Genomic DNA, 7,314 nt, shown 5'->3' on the forward strand with positions numbered 1-7,314 from the left:
AATATTCCTAATGAACAATAACTTGGTATCAGAAACTTGGTATCAGAAACAAGGACAGCAATAGGAGGTGAAGTGGTGCAGTAAATAACAGAAGCCAGGAGCAGGGTCTCGGGAAGTCAGGAGCACACAATCCCTTGGAGATAGACACAAAATTCCAGGTGGGGAGCAGTGGGGTGTGTTGGCCAACTTCCTGCTACTGTGACAAAATATCTGAAGTAATCAACTTGAAAAGAGGAAAGGTTTATTTTGACTCCTAGCTTCGGATGTTTCAGTCTATGATCCATTGACCCTGTCACTTTGGTTCTATGACAAGGCAGCACAGCATGTCAGGAGCATGTGGCAAAAACTATTTATATCCTGGGCAAGATTTAAAAGAGAGGATGAGGCAGGGGTCTCAACATCCCCATCAAGGGCCGAACTTCCTCCTAGAGTCCCTATCTCTTAAAGGTTCCACCACCTCCCAATAGTGCCACAGGTTGGTGAACAAGTCTTTAGGAGATACTTGTAAAAGCCACAGTAAGGGGAAGATAAGCATTCATATAAGTACCTGAAGTTCAACGTTAGATGCGGTATTGGTTCAAACTGGAACGTGTTGGCTTCAATCACTTGCTTTTGCTCTCCTAATATGAGGCAGGCTAAAATAGGAAAAATTTGGGACATATATGTTCATATATGAGTTAATATTGTGTTTCAGGTTGAAATTCTTCTTTTTCTGAGCCTTCTCTTCAATTGCAAATGTACATAGGTTATTCACACCCTGGCTCAGGGAAAACTCAAACCACCTCCACCTGGCCCAGGGATCATCAGTGCTCTCCCCACTCATCCCTTATTGCTTGGGAATAACCAGGTTCTTCCCTTCCCATAGGTTAGCATATGTTTTAAAAGCACCTGGAAAAGAAAAAGATGTTCTCTCCACTTCCAGCTCCTACCTGGCCCCACCATGCCCTCTTTTGTACTTCCCTTCTCTAACTTTCAATAAACTCAAGGACACCCACATGTCCTGCCATGGATTCTTCCTCATGGGACACAAAGAGTTTGGAAATCTTCTGATCACAGACTCCACCATTGCCATTAACAAATTAACACAGAAATAGTTGCTCTCAGTGTTCTTGCACAGCTGGTAGAGAGTAGAATTTGCCTGTGACATGCAGCTGGCACATTTATGCACATGACTGGGCCACACTCAGGGAAACTGGGCCAGGAAAATCGGAAAACACAAGTCTCAGTGAGAAGTACAAATGGGCCCTGGACAGGGTGATCTCTACATGCTTGACTGGATTCAAGAGAATGTTAACACAACTTCTCAGGGGAAAATTGTCTCAGATAATTGCACAGAATGGATCATTTTCCAAGACAAGGATGGCATAATTTCAGCTCTGTCTAGGTTTTAAGTGGTGTGTCTGGCTCAGATAACTGAAGGAAATGGTTACTCAGTAAGGAAATGGAAAACGCAGGCTAAGGTGTATCTGTTGCTAAGGCACAAACATTTGAGAGAGGATGTCCCTGTCACAAAATGGAAGCAAGAATGAAATTTCTCAGAATTTCATCAACAGTTTTGTGCTCAGTGCCACACAGGCGGTGACTGTGTGTCACACCATTCAGGAAAGGAATGTCTTATGTCTACTTAAAAGAGTCAGGTGAGCCAGATGCTCACCTGTAGTCCTATAGGCTCACACCTGTAATCCTAGCTACTCAGGAGGCAGAGATCAGGAAGGTCAGGTTTGAAAACATACAACACAAAAAGGCCTGGTAGAGTGGCTCAAGTGGTAGAGCATCTGCTTAGCAAGCATGAGTCCCTGAGTTCAAGCCTAGTACTACCAAAAAAAAAAAAAAAGAGAGAAAGAGAGAGAGAATCAGGTAAAGCTGAAACTGTCACTGCTAACAATTCAACCCTTCATCGGGGCCAGCTTCTGAATGATTTAGAAATGCAAGGACACACACCCTGAGAGGCCCAGCTCCTGGCCAGACCTTACTGTAGCTCAGGAAGGCAGTCAGAGGTACAATCCCAGTGCTCAGCAGCTTTGAAAATGTGGACCTCTGGCCCAGAGGATTAGGTTCAGGATTGATGCTGTCCCCCTCCCCTGGTGCTGTCTTAGCCCCAGACTTGTTTCTTTTTTTCCTCCCTCTAGATACTGGATTATAATCTAGGTTTCTGCTCAGACTGTCACATATCTTAGACTCAGTAGTTTAAACCACAGGCATTTCCCACAGTTTCAGAGGTAGGGAGGTTCAAGATGCCAGCAGATTAAGTTGCTGCTGAGGACCTGTTTTCTGGCTTGCCACCTTTCCACTGTGTCCTCACACAGGGGTGTGTGTGTGTGTGTGTGTGTGTGTGTGTGTGTGTGTGAGAGAGAGAGAGAGAGAGAGAGAGAGAGATCACTGATAGCCCTTTCCCTTCTCCTTTCTTTATAAGGACCCAGTCCTATAGGAGAAGAACCCACACTGTTCACCTCATATAATATTAATTACCTCCCAAAGACCCAGGAACAGCCATATTGAGAATTTAGGGCTTCGACATACAAATTAGGGTGGGAGGAGATGCAATTCAGTCTATAACAATGATCAAACCACCAGCAACCCTCACCAACACCCCCAAAGTCTACTTCCTTCCTGAAGCCTCAGAGTAGCTCCATGTCAGCACCACCCCAACATTTGATGCCCTGAAAGCAGGGATGCTTGTGTAGGCTGGAGGTCACCAGTGAGCAGCTGGGCTCCTCAAGGATGTCAACCAGAAGCCAGCAGGCACTGGAAATCCATCTCAGGGCAGGAATAACGGGCAGCTTCTAGTGTCCTCTCTCCTGGCTCAGTCCTGCAGGCAGAGCACTGGGGACTGAGGGAAACTCAGGGACTTTCCTGTTCACCTTTGTAATTGTGTCTTTTTGGGTGGGGAGCACTGAGGTTTGAACTCAGGGCCTTGTGCTTGCTAGGCAGGAGCTCTTACTGCTTGAGCCACTCCCTCCCACCCTGGGAAGCTGTGCTCTAATGAAAGGTGAGCCCTGATGTTCCACAGGAATGGAAGAAAACGAGGTGTCATGAGTCCACCTGACTGCTAAGCATTCGAGGCTTCATAGGCGGTGTTGTATGTAAGGGAATCCCTTCAGGACACCCTGTTGCCACCTACTTAAGAATAATGAACCCAATTTGAACCTTCCATCTCTAAGGCTGCCCGTTGACAACCTTCCTAATGTTTTCACTCAATTATTTCACATCCTGATAGGTACCAAAGAGATCGTGTGTGTTTTGATTTCATAGGATGAAAAGTAGGACAGCGCGCTAAGGAAATGACCACTTCTGTTTGGAATGGGTTATGATTAGCAGGCAGGACACTGGGAAGGGAAGCGCCTCAGGGCACAAGAGCAGGCCACCTCTGCCACGGAGCTGATGTGAGTCCTTGTCACCAAAGCACAGAACAGCTGCCAGGAATCGTGTCAGCCACACAGCTGCACAAGCTAAGCTTCTGTAAAGATGGGGGAGGGATGTCCCAGCATGCCCAGGAATCCTGCCAAGCAAAGACTCTTCCTTAAAGGCTCAGATAAGCCTGAAGGTCCTCAGAGCCACGGCAACATTGTCACTGTTAATAGCAAAGCAGATGACATGTGCTGAGACTCACCATGGGCCAGGCTCTGTGCTGGGGACCTACAGCCACTATGGACTACAGCAGGACTATAGGGAGACTGTGTTTGTGTCCCCCAAATTCATCTGTTGAAGCCCTAACCCCCAAGGTGATGGTACTTGGAAGCAGGGCCTTTAAAGAGGTTAGATGATGTCATAAGAATGGGGTCCTTATCCAATAGGACAGTTATTCTTATAAAAAGAAAAAAAGACATAAAAATATCCCTCCACCAAGTGAAGGAGGCCATCTGCAAGCTAGAAAAAGAACCCTCATCAGGAACTAAAGCCTGCTGGAACCTTGATGTTGAGTGTCTCAACTTCCAGAACTGGGAGTGAATGAATGGCTATTATTTAAGCCACCCAGCCTACGGTATTTTGTTAAAGCAGCCCTTACTGATAAGTACAGCATAATATAGTTCATGCACAAGTTGATTTACTTCCCCCACAAAAGCTTAATTAATCTAAACACCGTTTTCCATACTGGTTTTGTCACTACCTTTTATTTTGTTCACAGTCACTTGATGAGACACTGAGGTTCAAAGAGCCTCAAGACCTCCCAAGGACACACAGCCAAGGGGCAGCAGAGCCTGGGTCCAAACAAGCATGTGTGACATGTCACAGTAGAGCCCCTCTCCCTTCTCTCTCTCTCTCTCTCTCTCTCCCTCCCACCCACCTCCCCTCTCTATTTCTGGCTCTACATCCATAATGCAAGATCAATTTCAAAAAAGCACTGAGAAAACAGCAATAGATCTCTATCATAAGTCCTGTAAGGGGCCCAACACGGCAAGCTTCCTATAAGTTCTCACAGGACATCCTCCCCACCACTGTGGCACTGAGGCATGCTAAGTCACCTTCCTATATTCACACCCCAAAGCTGCCTCCTCTCACACTGACCTGGGCAGTAGGTAGTTTCATCAGCAGAACAGCAACAAAGGTGACGCAAAAGATGTGAACAGGGTTGCATCTGCTTGGAATTCTGGAACCACTGTGGCACCCAATCGGTCAAGTTTGTCAGAGGACAGCAGGCCCACCTGCCAACTGACCACAGACACATTGGGACCAGTAGACACACAGGACAACCAGTTGGTAGACTTGTAGGCTAAAAAAATTTTTTTAAGAAAATGGGTGTTGTCTCAAGCATCTAAGCCTTGGGATGTTTTGTCACATAGCAAAAGCTAACAGTGCAATTCCCACTTAAATTGCTTTTCTAATGAAAGACACCCTGCCCTTCCCCAAACAAAACTCTGTTGCTTTTTATAAAGTTACAGCTTCAGAGTAGGAAGGAGGAAAATCTTCTGCAACTCAGACAAAGTTTTCTCTCGTTATCCAAGTGCAATTGATTGAAGAGTCCCCGCAGAGGGAGAGCGGTGGATGCTCACGTGCCAAAGCTCAGTGGTATTTACACAGAACCTCCCCATATTCTCCAGTAGACTTCAAATCATCTCTGGGTGACTTATAATACCGAATGCAGTGCAAATGCTACGTGAGTACTTGTTATGCTGTATTCTTCAGGGAATAATGACAAGAAAAAGTCTGTTCATATTCAGTACAGATACAGTTTTTTCTCAAATATTTCCAGTTAATACATGGTTGAAACTTCAGATGTGGAATCCATGGACACAGAGATTTGACTGTATTTTTCCAGAAGTAGTAAGTGAGAACTTAGAGCTCTGAAGAGGTGGAATGATAAGAAAGGAAGCAGCCTCTCCTACACCCCCCAGATTTGCCAAAAGCTGTTCCTCCCCACAGCAGGCACAGCCTCAAATGTTGTCATCTTGCCTATGGTTAGGGCTCAGCTCGAGAAATGCAACCTTCTCAACCACAGAGAAAACCATGTAAGTCACTAGACACTATGTACAACAACGTCCATTTCACAATATGCTTTTATTGACCTGGAAACAATGCATAAGCACATAAATGCATTCATAAAATAGTAACTGATATAGTTTACATCTTAAATGTTCCCCCAAAGAGCCAGGTGTCGAAGGCTTGCTGGCCAGCCTTGGCACTGTTGAGAGGTGGTGGAAACTTTAAGAGGAGGAGCCTAGTGGTAGGAAGTTAGGTCATGGGGGGCATGCCCTTACTGGAGAGATTAGAACCCTGGCTCCTCTTCTTTTTGCTTCCCAGCTTTCATGCGGGGAGCTGCTTCTCTCCACCACATACTCCCTGCCGGGATGTGCTGCCCCGCCACATTGCTCACACTCAGAATCACTTACACTCACTGTCACCCAAAACAAACAGAGAAGTGATACTATTTGCTTTGATTGCCCCTGAGCCCACCCATGTTGGAACTCATTAATTAGGAGCTCCATGCCATGCCCCAAGCCCTGCTATGACCTCTTGGCTTCCATACAGCTCCAGACACATTTTGCTCCTCTCCCACAGAGGGTCCTGAGGACAGAAGCTTCTTCAGGAGTGGCTGGGACAGTGGCTGAAAGACTAAACTGTCAGACACTGTAAGTCAGTGCAATAAAAGACCAGTGTTGGGAAATGAATTGCTCACAACTGTACAAGGGAGACTCCTGCAGGAGATCCAGGTTAGCATCATCTGTCATGCCACATATCAACCTGTCTGCACCAAGGGGTACCCCAACATTACATTTTTTGGGTTTTTTTTTTTTTTGGCAGCACTGGGGTTTGAACTCAGGACTTCATGCTTCAAGTAAATACTACCACTTGAGCCACTCTGTCAGCCCTTTTTTTGTGCTGGGTATTTTCAAGAGGGGTTCTCACTAGCTTTTTGCCCGGGCTGGCTTCAAACCTCAATTCTTCTGCCTCTCAAGTAGCTAGGATTACAGGAGTGAGCCACAGACCCAATGTCACATTTATGATATTCTTTTTTACTTTTATGGGACGCTTCACAAGTTTGAGTGTCATCCTTGTGCAGGGACCATGCTAATCTTCTCTGTATCCTTCCAATTTTTTTGTATAGTGCTGCTGAAGCGAGCACATTTATGATATTCTTGCCATGTTTAATCATGAGCAGTTATCAGGCAAGACCAAACTGAGGGTTATACAACAAAATCATGGCCAATAGTCTTCAAAAGTCTAAAGATCACTGAAGACAGAAAGAGAAAAAAGATGGAAGGGAAGTTCAAAACCCAGTATTGCCAAAAGAGAGATTCAAAGATAAAGACTGTTTAAAAAAAAAAAAAATTAACAAGAAGAAAAAGGGAGGGGGAGGAAGGGGAGAAAGTGGGAGAAGGGGAAAAAAAAAAAGGAAGCATCCCCTTTAGATTTGGGCAGGGCTAGGTGTAGCTCAGTAGTAAAGCACTCCCGTAGCATGGGCTAGGCCCTGGTTTCTATCCTCAGCACAACAAAAATACATACATACATACATACACACATTTAGAGAGGACAAGAATGACAATTTTTTGTTGTCTTTTTTGAGATTCATCTCACTATATAGTCCAGGCTGGCCTTGAGCTAGCAGTCCTCCTGTTTCAGCCTCTCAAATTCTGGAATTATACACACACACCACCATACCCAGCAGAAAGAATAACTTTTAAACTCATTCTGCTGCCAGTCTGGATGGACTGGGGACAGCCACATAGAGGACGCTAGCCGGAATTGCACTACATCTACTCATCTTTTGGGTAACCAACCCCAAGTTTTCACTAAAGAATCCCTTTTTCCCTGACTAGCAGTACTGGGCCTGTAGTGTAGACGCCACTGATGCCAGCTGTAGGGAAGAGGTGAGTG

The 7,314-nt window shown here is 45.5% G+C and overlaps 1 non-coding gene across 1 annotated transcript; it reads right to left on the minus strand.

The window, feature by feature from the left end:
* Nucleotides 1-6,454: 6,454 nt before the first annotated feature.
* Nucleotides 6,455-6,562, minus strand: LOC141415903 (U6 spliceosomal RNA). Its single transcript, XR_012440855.1, has one exon. It is a non-coding gene; the product is annotated as a U6 spliceosomal RNA (small nuclear RNA).
* Between the last annotated feature and the right edge of the window lie 752 nt (nt 6,563-7,314).

Source organism: Castor canadensis, chromosome 13 (assembly GCF_047511655.1).
Source record: "Castor canadensis chromosome 13, mCasCan1.hap1v2, whole genome shotgun sequence".
NCBI classification, from domain to species: domain Eukaryota; kingdom Metazoa; phylum Chordata; class Mammalia; order Rodentia; family Castoridae; genus Castor; species Castor canadensis.